The 22,406-nt window shown below is 40.8% G+C and overlaps 1 long non-coding RNA gene across 1 annotated transcript in view; it reads left to right on the top strand.

Moving 5' to 3' along the window:
- LOC130171442 (uncharacterized) overlaps positions 1-22,406 on the top strand; it is a 146,825-nt gene that overhangs the window by 89,675 nt on the left and 34,744 nt on the right. The window contains exon 2 of the long non-coding RNA XR_008828141.1: positions 14,382-14,510. This is a non-coding gene — a long non-coding RNA (uncharacterized LOC130171442). The remainder of the gene's footprint in view (positions 1-14,381; positions 14,511-22,406) is intronic.

The raw sequence follows: 22,406 nt of genomic DNA, 5'->3' as shown, positions 1-22,406 counted from the left end.
CATCTCTTCGCTTTAAGGCCAGGATTTCTTTTTCTCCCTGGTCGAATACCCTTTCACGTAACTTAATATGCCATTTTGGTCTCCCAGGGACAATAATTGAGTTTAGGCGAAGTTTAAATAGCTTAAAGGACAGGGAATACAGATGGGCATCTCTGTGATTAACAGACTCCAGCCCAAGGTCTCTGTGTCAGGCGCTGGATTAGGACATTACGAAGAGAATGACAGAGCTTTTTGGCACTTTATTCCCTCTCAATAACATTCTTTCACATATTAAGTTAATTCCACCCCTAGGTAGGGACTTTATCATGCAGAAGACCTTAATCCACTGTTGTTGAGTCCATCTCGCCCGAGCTTTGATGAAGCCCCCCTGCTTTTCTGTGGGTGCAGTGGGCCTTGGTAAGACAAAGCACCCGTGACAGAGACAATAAGATGCAGCTTGAACCACAACAAAAAGGAGGTTTCATCCATTGGAGTGGAGAGAAGAGGTGTTGTTGAAGGAAAAATGAGAAAGAAAACATCAAAGGAGAAAAGGAAAAAGAAGACAAATTCACACAGGAGAGCCAGCACTTCTGATCAAGAAATGTATCACTATTAACACTGTGTGCGTTTATTAGGTGTAGAAGGCCCGGCCCCACTGATCTCTTGTATAGCACTTTATCTGAGGGTCACCTTTGACCCCCTGTTGAAAAGCCCCAGTTGATATGATGAGCGTAAGCTTTGGGTGTTCTTTTAGATCTCGTATTGGTACTATCCCAAATTGAAAAGGCGTGTTTGTGGTGCCAGCAGCCAATTTATCTTTTGGCTTCTGTCACTCTGCATGGGAAAAAAGATTAGTAGTCAGCCCCCCCCCCCCCCTGTGAAATGACCACCAAGGGAAATTGAAAAGTCACAGAAAACACCTTGGAAAGTTTTGTGCTTCTAATTGATTCGCTTAGCTGGCGTTCAACGGGAGGTTAGAGAAGTTTGAATGTTCATATCGTTAAAAAAAAAAGAAAAGAAAGACGGATTTGAATGATTTCTTGAACAAAAACAAAAACAGAATCATAGTTTAATTGTTTTCCACAGTATGGACACAGTAACAAAAAGCTGAGCAGAGCATATGAGCAGTCCATTGACCACTCTATAGAAAACATCTCTGTTGCACCCTGAATAGAATAATTAATTCAGTCACCTGTCTGAACTTAAGCTGTCCATTTGATTGTCAGTGGTGCTCAAAGTCTCTGAAGGTTTTGATCCTTCTAGCGCTAACAGATGGTTGTTGTGGCTCGGCCTGGGCTGGGAATCGCTCCTTAAGAGCAGACAGAGGGTTGGAGGGGGAAAATCCCCTGTTGCCATCCCTAAGAAGACCATAAGCTTGAGCAGAGAAAAAGAAAAGGCCTGCTACTGGTGCTAATTACCCAGAAACCACACAGAAAGTGCCCACTGTCACTAACTGAAGAGGTTCACATCCCTTCTTACACAGATAAAAGGCGTAGTACGAAAACATTTCGCAGGGGACAAAGAAGGGAAGATTACCATAATCTTTTGGTTTGTATCCCCTGTAAGCTGTCCGTGTGTCCTTTTCCCTCACTCTTTCTCTTTCTCCTGCTCCTCCACCCTTTCTCCCTCACTCTCCACTGCTCTCTCGTTTCTGCTTGTCTAAAATCTGGTTTGAAGGAGCAGAAATGGTGGGAATTGGCTTTGCAGCCTAAGCCTGACAGTTGTGTTCTTCCCGCCTTCCTGTGATCATCCATGTCATTGGTGGGCTGCTGTTGGGGTAATCAGACAATGGCAGGCGAAACGAGGTGTCACTGTGCTGACAGACCCCTCTTCATGTTATGTCATTGTTAATCCTCAGCCTTCAGCCTGCTCCCACTGCTGCTTTCATCCAAGCATTCTCCATGAAGGGGATAGAGGATAAATATGATGCCTTCATATTTCTACATATCAAAGCGCTCTCAAGCGGCTGTTTTCTCCCTAAGTGGTGAGGGATTGTACAGCACACAACTCGGAGTGAGAACTTTTTAAATGAGGACATCACAGCGGCTGCACTGCACTGGCTCCCTGACTGTCCCAGTCACAGGAAGCCTGGACCAAAGCCAGTCACACAGTCAGGAAAACAGCCACTTTAAAAGGAGCTGCATAAACGCTGTCTTCTCTGGCTGCGGATCACCCCAGAGGTCTGATCGTTTTAGGATTGTGCCTGCCTTAGAGCACCTCTGCCACGCTCATTGGAGACTGTGATGAGGCGTCGAGACATGGCGGAGGAAATGGTTTCAATTAAAGGCAGAGAGTGACGGGTGACTCTAAGAGTCCCCCGTGTCTCTGTGAGAACAACAGGAAGTGGTAGAGTCTCCGGCAATCATTATCCAGTGCTTTTACAGCATCTAAAAGCTCAAAACATTCAGATTGATGGCAGAATGTGTGCTCAGTGTATAAGACATCCCATAAATGGCTCCGTTTTCACTCTCTTGCTGTCTGCTTTTTTTGGCTTCTGAGTGGGTGGTGTTGAAATAATGACAGGAAACCTGCTAGTTTTGGTAAAATCTCAAGTTTATGAGCGATTATACTACTTCTCAGCAGTGTGAGGGGGAGCACTTTGCATTTTTCTCTCATGTCAGTGTGAACAAAGTGGCTATTTTCATTCAGGTATAACAGTCATTACATTTCCTCAACATACCCTTTAGATCAGCCGCTGTTTGGTTTGTGAGATTCAAGACTTGCCTCTGTTCACCTGCCTTAAACGCAGGTCACGGTTTTTTATTTATCCTTTAAACAAACTTCCATTTTTGTCTTTTCAGATGTGACACATTCAACTAAAATACACCCAGCCCTTTTCATTTTATTGTTCGGTTTCACCGAGCTCTGATTGCATTTGAAAGTGATGCCACAGGTCCGTTCCCATTGTGTGCGCTGTGCTGCGAGTCTTCGCCTCATTTCTTTGACAGCCTCAGTGTGAGACTGATGTTTCAGAAGGTAGACATGTGTGCTCCCTGTAACGCTGTGTTTACAGAGCCTCCCCACCAAGTCTCTGTTCACTGCATACATGGCACAGAAGGCCCAGATGAGATAACACAGTTTACTGCTGCTCTTTCTAGTGGATGGCAGCAGAGAGAGAAAGGCAACCGTTGGACAGAGCTACACTATTGCTGAAGCTCTGTTCTTAATAATGAGGAATCAGAATCATATTCACACAGTGTTGTCATGCTGACTGATCCCATCATCATCATCATTATCGTCGTCATCATGTATACTGCAGCAATCAGAATCACCGTTAGATAAAATCATTTCTGCCACCATTACCACCAGTTTGTTGTTCAGCCACGGTAGAAAGGATGTAGTGATTTGACTCTCTGTCAGTTACGGAGTCAAGACGATGTTAACGTTGTTAAAAACTACCATCAGCTTTCATTCAAGCTCTGGCACAGCATCTCTTGCAGAGGTCAGTGTTGCCTCCGCTGTCTCACTCACCTCTGTACTGCAATAGGTTTGCATTCAGTAAAACTAACAAAACGTACGCACCCTGTAAAGACATTATGAAATAAATAATCATGAAAATGAATATAAAAGAAACCAAAACTGTGTCATAATTTAATACATTTAAGTCAACCCATTCATATGAAATGTTATTTGTATTTATTTTTCATAATAACACTTTGAAAGATGAAATAACATTCTTCCTCATACAAATGAAGAAAAGTTCATTAGCAATAAAACTCACCTTTTTTCAATTCAATCCGCTCAGGATTTTGAGTGTAGGCAACATACAGTATGAGCAGTAGCATAAGGTGGCTAACGTTAGCTATGTCCCATAGCAAAGGCTCCTTCAAATGCAGCCCCATCAAACAGCGCAGAAAGAGAGCCTGAGGACGCTTTTAAACCGGCTTTCAGCTCAGGTCAACAGCTAACGGTACAACTTGTAAAACCAAGGCCCTTAAAGCCTAAAGTTTTTGTAAAAAAAAAAAAAAAAAAAGTTACATGTTGGTCAACGTTGCTAGGCGACAGGAGCTGTGTTGACAGATCGTCTCATTTTGGTTCGACGACGACTACCTACACCATGTTTTAGCATTTAGCAATTAGCCTACCCCGTAATTGTCACTTAAAAATAGTCTCTGTTTAATTTCAAAATGCGTATGTTCATTTTATAATCAAATAGGAGTCCCTCTGCTGACCATGCTTTGTCATAGCAGCCCACAAACTGCTTAATTTAGCCAGCTAGCTCCCGTCAGTTAGGACTAAGAATAATGACAAAATAAATCCTGATTAGCCAACTAACAGCTGTCATACAGTGGCAATCAACAACTTCTCCTTGTATTTAGCTCAACAAGGGAGGAGATGCTAAAAAGTTAGCCAGGTATGAAGGTAGCTTTCAGCCACGGGCGCTTTGATTGTGATCTGTGTTACCTTAGCAAAGTTTTGAGAAAGACACAGCTCTTTATGAATAACAAGATTATAGAGAATAGTTTTTTTGTGTGTTTTTTTTCTTCTTTGGCTGACTGAGCTGGCAGGAACTATCTGGCTAGCTGGCAGGCGCAGAACTTGCTAAAGGGGAAGATTCTGGAGGGACCGTTTCGACGAGGGTCACGTGGCCGACACGCTAAAAGAGCTATCGCGCCCACGCAAACAAGCTAATCTTTTCACTCAAACGATAATGTAGGCTACCGGAGCTGCATGTTTTTTTTTTCGCTTGTCAGATATTTTTCCATCTAGTCTTCCAGGGAAAACAACACCAGTGACCATTTTCAAAGGCACCATAAACAAACTCTACAAAACAATGTGTTGTGTTACATTCACTGGTGTAGAAGAAAGGCACATTACATATGCCCTGAAACAGCCTTTGTTGTAACGCAAGTCAAGATGATGGCAGAGGCCACAGATGTGATTACACTGAGCTGAGCACATGTCTATTTACTCCCCAAATTCCTGTTACAGTCAATCTGATTTTCTTATTCAACCTGACCGAGCTCATTTACAGGAGAGACAGAGGAGACAGGGGGTAGAGAAAAGAAACAGGAGATGCTGCATTTTTAATCTAGGACATTGGGTAGGAGATTTTTCTTGACAACAAACAGCACTTACAGGCGTGTTACACACACAGAGATTCTTCTACCCTGGAGCCCTGTTGCTGAGAAGCAAGAGTGAAGTGCTGACCCTGAACCAGTCAGCTAAAGACAGTTTTCATTAAGGATTTCCTGCGTAACGTTAGTCTGTCACTGAATTCAGATTCTCTACATACAAATCCCAAAACTTGGTTTAGAGAACCAGTCCTCCCAGGGTTGTGAGCATCATAATTATGCCTTGGAGTTAACCATCACTGGAGAATATTTAGTCAAATCTGTAATTGTTTCTGAATTACCCACGGATCATGCTAGAAAAACTGTAAAGGAAAGAAACTCTTCAAGAGGCTCTGTGGGATTTCTTGGCGTAAGTGTTTTAACCATAAGCGAGAGTTGCTTTAAAAAAGTGTATATATACACACCTAATGTATTTTTCATCCTTCCCAAACTGTAATGGGACTGAACAGAAGTTCAGTGTTTGGGAGCCATCTGAACTAATTACAATCACTATCCATAATTGAGAGGCAAATGCATGGAAAATCGCTCTACATCACATTTCATTTTAGTGACAAAGCTTTTCAGAGCAGCGGGTGACTTTTTCTGTGTCGTAGCTTACGCCTGGGTGGTGCAGTGCTTGATTCCGTGACAGAGTTTATTGAAATGATTTAGTCTGTAGCGGGCCGCGTCCAGGGATTTGCTGTCCAGAGGTGTTGGGTCTGGAGTTTGAGCGGCACTTCTTAGTGCTCCATTTTCCTCTGTTCTCTTTGTCTCAACACCTCCTGCTTGCTGGGTATCAAGCCTTTTTTTTTTAAATGCCTCTCTTTAAGCGAGCCGTTTTGAGGTTTATAATCAAATTATTTCCCATCATAACTTGTGCCCCCACTATACTGTGAATGCTGCAGTGTTATTAGTCAATTGGTTTATAATCCTTTGTTAACTAAATGGATCCCATGTATACAAATCCCCCTCAGCTGGACCTGTGGCATTCTTTCTTTGTGTAAGCTCACACACACACACACACACACACACACACACACACACAAAAAAAGGGATTTTAATTAATTCCCAAAGAAGACAATAACCACCAGGAATATGGGGTTGTGCACTTTGGTCACTAAATTGATTGCCACCATATGGGATGTTTTTTATTTGATGGTTCTTTTCTGCTGAACCACTGTGTTCATATTCTTCAGCTGGTAAAAAGATTTAGATGCCGCTTACCGCTCTGTTGCTCTCTCATGTTGGATTTGTGCGTCTGTGTTGGCCTAAATATGCTTTTTTCTCCGGTGTGGCCGATGCTGCGCTCTTATGGAGCCCCTTGATCAAAGGATAATGCACAGACTGTCACTTGGCCTCCCTCAGCAGTTGGCAAGAGCACTCTGAATTATTCAAATGCATTCTCATGAATACTCGTGCAGCTTACAACACTGTTGATGGCAAATAACACTTAACTAAATACAGTAACATATCCTCTTTTGTAATTCTTTACTTAACACACTGGTGAGGACTGCGTTCGTATAGTTGGGTTGTCCATGATTATACAGCGAGGATGGCACAGTTCTTTTGTGTTAGTTGCTCTGTGCTGTAGATCAATTGTTTCCAACCTGGGGGTCGGGACTCTCCAAACAGGCCTGAGGGGAAATGGCGGACAGTCACAGAGTCTACTCACATTCTGTACTTAAATACAGCTCTGAGGTACTTCATTTTTATGCGTCTTAATATCGTCAGAAAATAAAAACTAATGATATTAACGTCATATTCTTGCTGTCAGATCCTTCACTTGCCTGTACATGGTTCTTGTATCATTGATTTGTGTGTGTTTGCAGTCAGGATTTTCAGTTTTGGGGTCATGTTTTGACACAGGGAGGTGCTTCGAGGGTTTAATAGGCCACTTAGTGAGCGACTGACCCGAGTCGAGGGTCACTTCAGGTCGGCCCACCAGGCTGCCGCAGTTCACCTGCTACAAGAAAGTAGAAACACGTGAGAGTGCAGAGATTAAAAGACAACTTATTTATATTGTTGTGTTTTTTTGTGCAGTTGCTTTATCATTTTGTAAATCTGGATTTTTTATTTTTTTAGGCTTAATCTGTCTGATACAAAATTTTGACAGTCGTGTCTGGGGTGACCTTTGACACGTGACGGCCTACAAGACATTTTACCTCCTACATGAAACTGCTTGAAAAGGGCAGATATAATCTTATACAATATTTTACATAACAGTAGTATTTGAACATTTTATTTTATATAAATAAGAATATCGTCTGTACTGAAAGGTTTAAAATCCTTAAATGTATAAAGCGCTGTGTCGGCGCGCTGATCGTAGGTTAAATGGAAGAAAGAATCTGAATCATCCTGTAAGTTTATCACACATTTCTTGACATATGCAGGACACAAATGTTTGTCGCTTCTGTAAAACGAACTCATGTCGACCTCGTAAAGAAGGAATTTGGGGCTAACCAACATGGCTTGACTGTGACTTGTGAGACTGTTTGTGTTTATCTTCTCAAAAAAAAAAAAGTGAAGCTATTGATTTTGTGGGCACCCGATATCTCCTCTTTTGTTCTTGAGGTGAATTTTTGGAGCTGTGGTGCTGACAGTCGGTCAGCAGGCCCCAGAAAGATCACGTGACCGCGCACAAGAGTGTCAGGTCATCTTTTCAAGCCTCCTCTGATCTCGGAGCTGTGTGCTCGTCCCACAGATAGGCCAGCTGAACAGATAAAGGTTGGATGAGCCAATGCATGAGGTGCTGTGGTTAGTAGAGCAGCGGGAAGTGTCTATCAAATGCAGTTTTGTGCAGGAAGATTAAATTTGTACTACTGCCTACTCTAAATGTAAGAACACTACCCTATTGCACATCAGCAGTGTAGCAGATTTATATAGCTTAGGGCTACACCATGTGGATTTGGCATTAAAATATATCATGTGGGAGTTGGGTTTTTTTTTTCTTTTCTTTTCTTTCTTTCTTTCTTTCTTTTTTTTTTAATGTACCGAGTAGTGACCTCTTGGAGGATCTAATTTGACTTCCAAATGCAGTAGTTAAGAGCAGTCATCCACCGAGTGTCAGGACTACTTATTAAAACATGTGGCTGCAGCTGACAGGTGGTGAAATGTACTTCATCATAGGGTCCACACTATCTGTCTGTCTATCTATCTATCTATCTATCTATCTATCTATCTATCTATCTATCTATCTATCTATCTATCTATCTATCTATCTAGCTCATCAAAGTGTACTGGAAAGCTCACTAGCTTGCAGCCATTGCTAATTACAAGTGAATAATTATACTTTGTCATTAAAAAATGTTTCAATAATATTCTAATTCATGTACTTGTACTTATATAATTCACATTAACCTTAACACTTGTTTTCTTGTGTCCTTTGGACTGAAGCTAATTTGTCTATCTAGTTCGGACTTGTCCGACTCCCCCGGATGTAGACTGTGGGTACAAGCCTGCAATTTGCCGCGTGCGTCACGTTTCCTCTTCCCTGCCTGTAACCATTTTCACAGTCTCCTTCACCCAACCTACACGCTGAAAATAACAAGTTTGACCGTTCATTCACACAGTAGACATATGACTTTTACTGTTTTTGTGGCATTTTCTTTGCAGGGAATTAGCCACCTATCTGTCCATAGGAAGCTTGTTTAAGTGACTAATTATCTTAATGACACGCTTGGGACACATCCAACTACATTCTAATCTTTATTTGTGTTTTTAGTTTTAATAGTTAATATTCTAACTAGTATCATAATATGTATTTGCAGTAATTCATTGTGACCTCAAGATTCCTTGTTTGTCTATATTGCACTTGGCCGTTTTGCGATTTCGATGATATTTCGATTAATTATTCAGCCCTATCTTCCGTCCATCCACTGGGAAGCTAGTTTAAGACATTTTAAGTGACTAATTATTCTAATGACACACTGGGGATACATTCTAATATTTATTTCTGTTTCTAGTTGGCTAATATTGTAATTAGCGCAATAATATGTATGCACAGTAATTAAGTGTTTTTCCTCCGGTTGAAGCTAATCAAACGGCCTCTGTGGCCGCTTCTGTAATCACACCTTGACTGACACTCGCTGCTCCTCACTTACTCGTCTTATCAGCCTCACTTTATATCATATTGTTGGAGAAGAGTGAAGGGGATGAATATTTCAGCAGCTGAGTGAGCATGAAGCACCAGCAGGGCTTCATGCCATCTTGTTTGCACTTACTACAGCCATTAAGTTTACAAGCAGCATTTGTATTTATCACCAGGCCTGGATGGTTAGAAGCAATCAAAAACCAAACACAAGGAGAGAAATACAAGGTTCAGGTTGACATGTGAAGAAAAACTGAGGTGAAGTGCTGACATGCTGATGTCTTAGCAGATAACACTTAAATCATTTTCCTCCAAAACTTCACTGGTAAGGGTTCAAAGAGATATAGCCATAATACAAATTTTTGGAGTAAGTAGTGGTGTTTGAAGTTATTTTATGGGATTTTGCTGTAAGGCCCAGAATTGATTTGCAGAAGGGATAAAAGGAAGATACTTTATCTTCGGAGCTTTGTCGGAAAAAGCTTAGCATCCATTGGTAGTTCCGCCAATATGCCTGCAGGGCATGGAGGTAGGGTGAGAGGGGGGTTGCTGGCATTGACATTATATACCAGAATGAATTGTGCTGAGTTTACACCTCCTGCTGCTTACGTTCTGCTCTTTCATAATCTTTCATGAACCATACAATGTTTTATTTAATGTCCTGGGTCAGAGAGAAACTTGAGAAAAAACATATTAATAATGAAACGCATAGTACTAGGGAGGGAAAGAAGAAGAAGAAGGAAAAAAAAAAAAAACTTGGTTTGAGGCTCCTCAGCAAACAGGTCAGAAGGACCTTTTGAAGTCTACTGCTTCAGTGCAGTCAATAGTTTAAGAACTTGTGTTATTTCTGAATGTAAGGCCAGCTTGGACTTTTCTCCTACCTGAAAATGCCAAATATCTCATCGCTGCTGCCCAGTGTCTCACTGCAGTCCTTGAAAGGCTATTCAAGCAGCCAAGAAAAAAAAAAAAAAAAACCCCTCAGTATCTCAGGTTGGTACTTGAGTGAAAACACTCCATGACCAAGAGATTATTCTGTAAATACTCCTTGGTTTCAGAAATGTAGAACTAGGACTGTATTTGCACGACCAAATACTATGTGCTACGCTGAAGGTTATTAGAACTCACGTAAAAACCTCAGTATTTTTATAAACATCAGTGAAAATATAAAGAAAGTTAGACATGTGCATATATGTATTTTAATAAGTTGCTCATCAGATCATCCTGTGCTTCTTCCCCCTCCCCTTTGACATAAGCTATTGGTATCAGCACCAAAGGGAGCAAGCATATGCTATAGCCATAATGTCTGTATTCCCCGGTGAATCCTCATTTGCCGTCTGTTTAGATGTGTATGGAAAGCCAGCTCTCGGCCTCTCTGCCTCTCAGGTCTTAATTGCTTAATTACAGTCATTATTTGAACTGGAAGAGAAATCACCTGGCACCCTGACACCACGCTGGCCTCACAGAAAGAAAGAAAGAAAAAAAAAAGGGCTTTGAAAAAATCTGAGTGGATGTTGTGGGGGTCTCTGGAGGATGAATGAAGACGCCTGGTGTGTGATCCACAGGGTTGTGATGTACTCACACACACACATACGCAAGACAGGCCACATGCATATACAGTACATTCACTTGCATGTATCTGAATTCCCCACGTCTCCGGGACATTTCAGCGCTATCAGATGAAAAGCTCTGTGTCAGAGCCTCAGTACCTTCAGAGGAAGGTCCAGGGGCTGTGTGACTTATTCATGACTCTCGGTCCCGGGTCTCTCTGCTCTGTACTTTAACCTGTGCTGGCTCACAGACCGGCTCTTTGCCTTTTCATATGCTGCAGCTCGCTCATCCTGTTTAAAAAGTAAACAGTAGGTTGCATCTGTGCCAATAATTTATGTGCAGGGAGAGAGGAAGGTGTTTATGTGGGGAAATGAGATGGCATTAACACCTGCTCCGCTGTGGAATTAGCTCCCGTTAAGGTTTATGCAGCTTTCACCACACATATTTCACCTAAGATGTTTTTCACCACTTGCCTTTTTTTTGTACACAGATCATTTCTATGATATCCATTAAAATGGCCATTTTTCCAAGCTGGCATGTCTGTATTTAAGTGGGTTGTCAGCTCTCAAGTGTGAATGTCCAGAATGGTGTTCATTAGAAAACAGGAAATTACTGTGCATGAGAATATGAGGTCAGAGGTCACATTACATGGATATTGTAATGGAAAGAAAGAAGCTTTTTGGGTAAATAGGGGAAAAGTGATTTCAGTATTTTTTAGTCTCTACACTGTCTGAAAATAGAAACGGCCATTAGAACTTCGCAGGGCTCAAAGTCAAATCTTCATATTTGCTTGTGTTGTCCAAAAACATTCCAAATACCAAAGAAATCAATTTACAAAGTCTGAAATATCTCAACAACTGTTGGATGGATTTGCCGTGAAATTTTGTACAAACATCCATGTCCTCCCTAAGAAGATGAATCCCACTTTGGTGATCCCCTGACTTTTCCTCCAGCACCAGCTCAAAGTTTTCACCAGTCAAACATCTCGACATGTACTTGATGAAGCGCAGCCAGTCGAGGTCGCCACGCGATGAATTCTAATGACTTCTGCGAGACCCTGACCTTTCCTCTGGTGCCAGTGAGGTTCACGTTTGTGGTTCTCAGTGAAATGTCTCTGCAACCATTGAAATGTTATAAGCTGGTAAACACATTCACGCGCCCCTCTGGATGATTTTTTATGACTTTGTTGACTTTTCATCTGGCACCAAAATCAAGTCAAAAAGAAAATATTCCTCCAAATCTTTGGTTAAATAGCTGTAAAACAAATGACATTCCCATCAGCCTCAGCTGTGCTTTGTGTTTAGTGCTAATTAGCATGCTAACACACTGAAATCAGATGGTAAACATGGCAAATATATCTGCTAAACATAAGCATGTTAGCATTGTCACGGTGAGCATGTTAGCATCCTAATGATATCATTTAGCTCATTACACCACTGCGCCTGTAAGTACAGCCTCACTGACCTGCTAGCTTTCTCTTGTTGCTTAAACATGACTTAAACAATTAATCAATTACTTTCTTATCAATCAACTAATCAATTATTTGACTTATTTCTAATGATTTAAAACTGTTGCAAACAGTGCTGTTGTATACAGCGACTGTATGGCAGTAGTTAAATATTGAGCGTATTCACTAATGGTTTAGACTCTGTTCCAGCCCGGCTTTCTTCAGCTTCATGCTATCCGACTGTGTACATGATTTAGCATGACAGGTGTTACACTTACTGTATGGCAGGAACACACTTCAGCTATATTTAAATATATCTGGCTAATACCCCATAAAATAGTTCAGCCGTCTGCATCTTTCAAGATGCTATTTCTTTCAAACTTCCTTTTAATCGTCCATGCTTAAATGCTAATTGCACATACCTCTCTCAAACACATTCTTTTTTTTTCCCATTGTCAGGGGCTTTTTGTCATAGAAATATGTTACTAATGGCTTATGAATTAATAAGAAGCCAAACTGAATTAGACTTTCATGCAAGGTGATTGTAAAGAGCTTGAAAGCCCAAACATTTTATTCAGATTGCAGAATTTTCTGGACGAGTGGGTTCCTTTTTGCTGTGGCCTATAATGCATCCTTTGTCATCATCTCTCAGCAGTGATTTTGGCTGTGGGACGTTCTTGGTGTAATTTACTTACCCAAGCAGAGCCATTAATTTTCTATTATTGTGAAAAGATGATTCGTGTTTTGGAGGCTGTCTTGATTATTTATTTAGATACACAGCAGGGAAACATGAGGCAGTGGCTAATGGAATATAAAGTCACAGGCCTCATTCTGACATTTAACTACAGAAGCGGCACATGTGTTAATGTGTCCTCCCCAAGCACCTTAATTCGACTTGAAATTCCTAATGGAACTCGCTATCTGTGCTGGGCCTTTGAGACAGTGAGGGGGGAAGGAGGGGGGGACACCAACCTAACACATAAATTCACTTGTCTGAGTCTTGGCTGTGCGTCTAGCGACTTAAATGCTCCACTGGTTGTATGTCTAGAGGGAAATGACAGCAGATAGTAGCATTTTCACTTGCACTGTTGCCTCCTGTCCTGGTTTCATACAGTGACATGATCTTTGCTTTACTAAATCACACGTATTCATATTTGTACAGGGCCTTTTATATGAAAACATCTGAGGAATTAATGGAGGAACTTTTTAATAAAATATTTGAGTATCGCCTCCTCATAAGGCACCTTTATATATCTAATAGCTTTTGTAATTGTAATGCTTAATAAAGTATTTACTAATGCTTTATAGATCAGTTACAAGCTATTAATAAAGACACCTTTTGCACTACCAAAAATCCATCTCGCTGGTGAATCATTCATAGCCAAGTAATTAATAAATACTCAAGTTGTTCATGTTTTAATAAGCCATAGTGTCTGCAGTTAGCATTACTAATATGTCATTGAAGGAATGGTTCTGCATTTTGTGCTGGAATGTAAGAAGAGAAGATCAATAACACTCATATCTGTCTACAGGCAACTGCTGGTTAGCTTAGCTTAGCTTAGCGTAAAGCGTGAAAACAGGGGAACATCTAGCTTGGTTGGCTTAGTTTAGCAAAAACCACACTCACTTTTGAGAGTCATAACTCAGTTAAATCTGAACACTAAGACATGATACCTGCCAAATCAGTATCTCTTATGTCCATCATTGATAAATATCCACGATGGAACCTTTTTAGAAATCACCGTAATTTTGGGACTCTTGCTAACTTCAGCTCTCGCCTCTTGACCTGCACATCTGAAAGTTCTTTAGCATAGAAGTGGCCCCGTGATTGTTGTCTCCTTGGTTACAGTGCAAACAGGAAATGCTTAAAGATAATTTGGCATTCATGAAAACTGTCCTAGAACCAACACGTCCTCCCTTGTCCCTACCGTCGGACACAACCCACACGACTGTACCAGCAGCAGGCGCACCAGACCTCTGTCATCATTATAAAGGATAGGCTAAGATAGGGAAGGATGAGGACTTATCCTAGGACCTTTACGAAGAGCGTGACCGATATTTGTTTTGGAGTTCTGAAAGCTGAAAAGTTGAGTAAAACGCTGCCACACTTTAATGAAACTCTGCTGAGTGGCCAAAAATGTTTGCATGATGGGTTGGCTGTGAATCAGAGCCTTGACACTCAATTGTTATTACAGTTAATGACAGCATCTCGTCTGAATGACTAATGTGATGAAGTGGTATGACTCTTTCCTTTTTGGCTTTTTTCCAGCGCGGCGTCCAGGCTCCGTCAGGCTCCGTCAGGCTCGTTCACTTCACTGCAAAGGACATCTAGCGGTTACGCTCCCTCCGTCTCCGCTGCCTTCCCTCTGCAGCCTGCACATCCTCACAGTTGTCTGAGGTAAGAGTTGTAGAGAGTAATATCCTGATCATGAAATACTATGTTCTTCAAGGATGAAAAATAGCTGTTAATTAAACAGTGTCTTTTAGAATAAAGCCAATAGAAAATGATCTCATAAAAGATGTGACGGGACAGAGAGCTGACTGACACAGTTGTAATCTCGGTATGAACGCGGTGCAGGCCGCCGGATAATTAAAGAGACGAAGCAGTAAGGACGTGGCTATTAGCAGGTTAATTAGGCAATAATGAAAGAGATACCTCAGGTTACTGTGGGCTTTAGCACAATATGATTCCTCGCAGAACGATATAAGGTGGGTGTTAAATTTAATCCGTGCACATTAATAGTGAACGGCGTACCTTCCAGTCAGTTATTGCCGAAAGAGTTCACCTGCTCTGCACGGTCACAAATGGAGAATTCAGAATAGATTCTATTGGGTGGCTGTCCACTCTGATTAGTTTGATGAAGCTTACAAAGCTTTTAGAGGGGATATTTGCAAATTTAGCAGGTGGCACATATCATTCATGGACCTGCTTATTAAAGAGATTGAAGTGTTTCATTTAATGAGTAATTCATTTCCTGCTACTTTTTGACCCACTTTGACGGAAGTAGAAGTGTCTATCTTTTTTTTTTTTAAAAAGCCACTTAATGGTAGTTTCATAACCCTGAGTGTGGCACTAGTCTCTATTTGACGCCGCCTTCATCTTTGTTTAGATATTCATATATTTAATTATGAGTCAGCGTCCGTTGTGATCGAGTTATTTCAGAGCAGTTACAACCCCTCCGTCGCACAGGAGCGGCTTGCAGGTGTTAGAAGTCAGGGAGCTGGGTGAGGTCAGAGGTCAGTGTCCGGCATTATCCTCCTCAGGTTAGAGCGACAGCCAAACCATGCACTTCATCCACCCCCCTCTAATTGACTTACAAATGCTGTGGTGCTTTCGGTGTCAAGTAACTCACAGCATTAAGTATGGCTGTAAAGTCAATATGACTTTATCAGTGGCTCGGTCTCCATTGACAGGCCCCTACTTGCACCCTTGACCTCAGCTAACTGTGATCTACTGTCCAGAGACCACTCTTCTCTCTGCTTCGAACCTTCCTCCCTCTCTCAGTCTGTCATTATCCCACCTCTCAATGATCATGTCACCCTCTGACTCCAAATCCCGGAAGAGCGCAGGCGGCCAGGAAATTCAACATTGTTGCTTCCCTTTTTAGGAGTCTATCAGTAAACCACCGCTAATCCTCAAATCCAACCTTGGATTTGAGCGGCTGAGTCTGAGGGGAAAGTAATTGGGTTGTTGCTAATAATTGGATTTTCTGCTGCTTGGTTAAAAAAAACCAAAAAAACACCAATGTCCAGGCAAGAACGAGCCCTCACCCCTTTAAGCTTCAGTTCATAGGTCGAGGCCGCCCCCAGGTTGCGCATATAAAATGATTAACATTTAAAATCTGTTTTCAGCTTCTGTGTTTTAAATAGGGCCGTTCGAAAGATCTAATTATGCGGTAAGTCCTCGTTATATGACCTGAAAGGGTCTTAAATAAAAAAAAAAAAAAGACATTACAGCTCATCAGCTGGAAGTAAAAAAGGTGAAACCACAGACACATATAGAAATCTTTCCAGTTGAAGGTGCATTCGCTAAAGCTCTTCCAGCTCGAAAGCATTTACTCAAATCTCTTTAAGGGAATTTTCTTTTAATTGCTGTGTGCATTTGTTTTTATAAAACCTGGCGACCTGCTGTGACACTGTGGATTTATGAATGCGAGCGGTACCATACAAAAGGTCTGTGGACAGACCTGCACAGTGCTGGAATGTAACATGGAACGGAAAGTACATTTACCAAAGTTAATACTACTCTGCAGTAATACTCTTCTTTCTTTACTCCACTACATGTGTTTGGCAGCTGTAGTTACTCGTTACTTCGCAAATTACAATTTTACAAACAGAAATACAGTAAAAATACTTAATTGTGTAACTCTCACATAATAGCTTCTTTTACTTTTAATACTTTGAGTATCAGTTTAGTAAATATGAGTATTTTTTGACAGTGGAAACCATTTTCTAATTCATTTCTAATTATTTCTCCCAATCTCGTGAATGACTTTAAGAAACACTAAAAGTAAAAATACTAACAAATAAAAGTCCTGAACTTTAAAAGGCACATAAGTAAAAGTACAACAACATGTAGTTAAAGTATCAAAGTACTCTGAGTCCCTGTGAGTCTTGTATCATTTTTTAATGTATTATTTAATTATTATTACTAGGATTTTATGTGTAAGTAGCATTTTAGTGTTGAAGCTCATTGAGGTGTGGCCAAGTTTCTACTACATACAATATAATCCATAACAATGCACCTGATTTTATTTTGAAGTCGATATGTAGTTGATATTTGTTCGTAAAATCTTGACATACAAAGTAACTAAAGCTGTGAAATAATGTAGTGGAGTAAAAAAATCTCTTTGAAAGATAGATGAGTAGAAGTATAACATACGATATGGAGGAAACACTCAAGTAAAATTCCCAAAAACTGCACTTTAGTACACAAGTTATTCCTGAAATACTCACTTTCCAGGTTGGGCGTTCTTGCGTGCTTCTCACGGACAACATTAAATATGTTAACAACTGCCTCCATTGTCCGGCATTTTAATATATTTCTAGTAACACGTCGACTGAAGACTCTCTGTGAGGTATTATTGTGGTTGTTGAGAAAAGGTGCCTGGAAGTCTAAGTTTTAGAAGCTGTATTCATGGGCTGGATGAAAAAGTCTCCAGGAAGCCATGGGCAGCTACGGAAATGAGCAGCGTACCACATGTTGGGTCGGTGGATAGGCCAGGGGAACAACATTGCTCCCTATCGTGACTTTGAGATCCCAGCCCAGATTATTGGGAGGGAGCAAACTTCACCTTGTTTTAAGGGAATAGTGGAGGTGCTTGCTGCACTCTCCTGCAGCTTACCCACCACCCTGGATGATACAGTGAAGCCATCCTGATTGTTTTCCCTTGTGAAGCCATTAGATCTAGAGACATGCTGGCTTCACAATGCGCTACTCTAACCACCAACATCTACCAAACAAGTTCTCTATACGACGAATACATAGGCTCCTACAAATGTTATTGTACCGTAGATCCCTGCTGGGTCCACAGAAATTCACTTTTGTGTTGGGAAAACATGGATACCCCGCTGTTGAGAACAGAGAGGCAGAAAAAGTGCAAGATTTCATTCTTATGCATAGTTTTACTGGTTGGATTTTTGAAAATGTTAGAAACACTTGCTGCTCTGTGAGTCATACACTAATGAGCTCTGTGTTAAGTATGTGCACTATGAGTCCTTAGCATTTAATGTTGCCATGTGAAGACATATGGGTGGAACTCTTGTGTGCTTCAGTTCTGACACACAGTAATTGCTGTATACTAATAATGCAATGCAATACTTCTATTGCCATAGTACCAATACTAATAGTATCAACATGGCCCAAGGGACATCATCTACAAGCACACATGCATGCACACAGAACATCTGGAGACATGCTTGTTAGGACATGGACATGGTGGTAAATGCACAGGAGAGGTGCGTATCCTCTCAGCACTGCTCCATTCATCGTATCATGTACAGAGACGTGACAATATGAATGAAAAGTAAACACAAAGAGCTGCAGAAACCAGCACCTACCTGTGTCCACGCTGATATTTCAGTGTTTCCACAAGAAATCTGAGTTGCCAGTCCTGCCAGTTCCCCACAGGCTGCGCTGATGAGATGCACTTCATAAGTTACTGTATATCCATGTGTTGTGCTGCCGGTGGCCAAAAGTAAACCACAGGCATTTCTTCCTCAACATAAAGCTCATGTTCATGACAGAGCAACAACTATGATAACGATCCATTACATTAAAAATACACATAATACTCCTTGTATTTTATTTTGAAAACTTGCATTTATATATATAATTCTTTCAAATATTGAAAAATGCTAAAGATACTGTGGGTTTGGTTTGATAAGGTAAAAAATAATCATGTAAATAATGGACACCAGTGGTTATAGATGGTGTAAAGTTTAGAGAAATATATGTCTGTTTGATATCTATCTATGTCTTAAGTCGTTCAGAAGCAGCTGAAAGTAAGTGGATTGTTATTGCATTAGTGTGAATTGGGTGGTTCATGTCAAAAGAGCTGTAAAGTATGAGAAAAGACAGTTATTAATTTTATGAATTATTGACATTAGTCCCCTCTGGCTCTGCTGTACTTATGATTGTGCCGACACCTGATGTCAAAAACGTCATGTTTTTCAGAGATGAGGTTGTTAATAGAGCAACACTGAGAACTTTTGATTTCCTCTTAAGCTCAAACAACAAAATGAGAGAGACTTTGCTCTCCCACCATTGTCCACCCAAGTTCCCTCTTTTGGTTTTCATGTCTCAAAAGCCGACATTGTCTCCCAGGACACAAATAAATCAGTGTTCTTCCCTTTTCATCTATGTTGGAAAATAATTAAAAAAGGGAGTGCTGAATTGTGTACAAGCTGATTCCTCTGTTCAGTAAGCCACCTTCATCTAAGAAAAGCCCCTTTTTTTCTTAATAATATGTTCTGCTCTGTTTAAGATTGAGATCAAATACTCTCTCATAGAGCTAGGATAATTAGATTTCACTATGTAAATGGCCTTTAAAGCTCACTCAGAGTGTGAGACGCTGTGCTCACATTTGCTCGCTGCACTGCTGCCTCCCTCAGGTCATTTGTGTATGAATCACTTGGCATCGCCCTGAACTGAAACACACAGCTCTGCCACAGAAACTGCTCCAAATAAAAACTGATAGGGAAAGCATTGATACTAGAAGCTAAATGAGTCATTTTTTTTAAAAGCACTGAAAACAGGTCGTTTCTGTATGAGTTTAACAGCAGTCTGTGTGTATGATTTTATTGATGATTTCATTTGTTTTCGTATTTGCCTAATATTCGTCAAAATGAGTCTGAAATACACTCGCAGACAATAGACAGTTTATTGGCCTGTGATGTCACACGCAGCTAACTCTATTTGTCTGTTGTTTTAGCAGTTATAATTTATACTTATATTTCTTATGAAAAAAACATTGTAAAAACACAACATTGATAGGCAGAAATATTGGTTTGAGAAAATAACAGAATAATTTGGGAGAGCTCGTATAATAAATCCATCTCTAATTGATTTAAAATGGTTGTTTTGCAAAAATGAGTAAACAAAACAAAACAAAAAAAAAACAGCTTTTAAAATTCAACCTTCATTCTTCTCATCATTTCAAACAAATAAGTATAAATTTGGGGATATCAGCATGTGTATAATTGAGATGTGTAGAACCTCTTAGTGATGGATTTGTTGTTATTATTCAAATGTCATTTTTTGGGCGGGCGGGTGGGGGGCTGTGTTGGCTGATGAGGGGTGGGGGGTGGGGGGTGGTGGGGGGTCTGTCTTGCTTGTGAGGCAGAGACAGCAGCTATTGTCTTGAGGAGACAAAAGGAGTAGTGACATCACTAATGTTTCAAAAATAAACAGCAGGCTCCTATTATGTGGTACAGTTAAAGCCTGGAAAGGAGACCATATGTTAGGCTGAGGGCTACGCTGCTGAGAGTAGCCACGCACTTCATATCACTGACAAGTCTCCTCTCCCTCAGCCTTGTCAAACCGCTGCTGTAAAACAATTAAGCTCCTATTAACATATATTTTATTAATTGCCCTATCAACATGGAAACACAAAGACATGTAAATGCCCCGGCCTGACAGATTTAGAAAAGCGTAGCGTGGCAGCTTTCTCACAGATAGTGACAGCTGAAGGAATCAGGTCAGATTATATGAGCATGGACAACCCAACAGATTTGTTTGCTATTGATAGCAGCAATCAATTCAATTAGTTGTCTCTCGTACGTTGAATGGCTGATGAGATTAGCAGAGGTAGTGTTTTGTCATTTGTTGTTTAATGTATTCATGGATTTCTCTTTCAAAAGAAAAAAGCTCTTGGGTTTTTTTTTTTTCATTGTGCAGTGACTGTTTCATAATTATTGCCTCACAGCTTTCTATTTCCTCTGGAGTAATTGGACTGCCCTGTTAGATTATCCGGTCTAAATTGCAATACTAATTATAAAGCCTAACAGTTGTGTCGCATCAATAGTCTATTAGGATTAATTAAGATAGGAAGTGACAGCTGACGATTAAGCGCATCAGTTGCAGTTCAACAATGTAGAGGTCAAACGATCAAGTTCTTCTCTGCCACAGGAACGTTAAGCCTCCTTTCTAAAATGCAAATGTTCTTCTTTTTTTTTCTCGTACTGACACATGATGTTCTGCAATCGCATGCACAGACTGACTTATAGGTTTTATTTTTTTTTAATCATTTATTATTTTATTTTTATTTCGATGTGGCCCGCTGTCTTCCCGTCGCAGTGTCAGAACAAACGATTTCATAATTGATTATGCTTCTAATTACAAAGCATACAATTAGTGGAAGTTATTGATAGTTCAGCGTGTGCCTTTTAACCCCGGAGCTGTCCGTCTACTCCCAGAGGAGATGTGTGTCCTTCTGTGTTAATGAGGGAAACGACTTTTAGATAACAAGGGTGTCCCAGACGATCAGCTGTGTTTACACAGTGACCTGGACATTTACTTGCTTGGCCTCTGTATCTTCCCGCCTTTATATATATATATATATATATATATATATATATATGTATGCTACCGTCACTCTAATTTCATAGCACTGAATCACACCGACTCGCGCTTCCACCACATGATTTGATACATATTTGGAAGTGAAGAATTTATGATTTTGTTTGAATTTGGAAAATAAAAATTTTTCCCCCATATTATTCTTTCCTGTTAAGGTTATTTAGAGGATGCCCCTCGAGAAGCTCTTGGAAATGTACTTATCAAGACGTTTTCCGCAGAGACGACTCTTCACAGATTTCAGACAAACTCTGCGACGCTTCGATAGTTAGCGTCAGACATTTCCAAACATCACAGAAGCTTTCTGTTTCGACACGACGTCCTTATCAGATAAACTCGAGCAGCCCTCCATCTGCACCTCCCATCCCATTCCAAATATGTTCATTTAAAATGGATATTCGGTAGCACTGCACAATGGTGGATATTGTTATAACACAGTAAATGTTTCGTCCGGTGTAACTGTTGATGTTTGTAGAGGTCGGCTGGGTCAAGTTTGCAGACGTAACACGATCACTTCAAATGTTTAGTCATTACTTTAAGCTAAGTCCTTCTCTGTTAGCTTGATGTGAAGCGTGCAGTCGGCCTGTCGTGGCTTCCCGGTTGTTGGGATGATAGATTTACGAAAGATCTGCAACAGATCAGTTTGTAATCCGTTTTAAATTTCTATTTTCTCAAATCGGCTGCGATCCTCGGATCCACAGTCTGTGAGGAAGTGCAGGAGAAGCCGCTGCAGGTACAGGCGACGCTCCCTCGGTGGACGCACATCAGCGGAACCATCAGTAATGAGCTTATCTTGCTGAACGCCTTCTCGTCACTTTCTTCTGTGTAGCCGCTGGAACCCGGCCGTGGCTTTTGGTGCTTTTTCTAACGCCGATTTAAAGTATCTTTATATTGAATATGAACAGGCATTGACGATCTCCATATCTGTGTAGATAATCTAATAGTCTATAATTGCTGATCTCTGCAGGAGATAAAGCTGGTGGTTGCATTTCTCAGTTGAGGATGTTCAGTAGCTGATATGTTGTGAGCAAGTGTAAGGACTGTATTCAGTCCAGTATGGTGAGTCTCTGAAAGGGCTGGAGTGCTAGGGGGCATACTTACCCTTGAGCTCCCAGAGGAGCAATGTTATTATTGGTAATAAGAAGCGATAAATACAGTGTGAGGGAAGCCTATGCCTCCATACAAGTTCCACTCCAGTGTAGGCACCTTTGAGAGTTG

Source organism: Seriola aureovittata, chromosome 6, assembly GCF_021018895.1.
Source record: "Seriola aureovittata isolate HTS-2021-v1 ecotype China chromosome 6, ASM2101889v1, whole genome shotgun sequence".
NCBI lineage: Eukaryota > Metazoa > Chordata > Actinopteri > Carangiformes > Carangidae > Seriola > Seriola aureovittata.
Note: the sequence above shows the minus strand (reverse complement) of the source record. Positions and strands in the feature narration are given on the sequence as shown.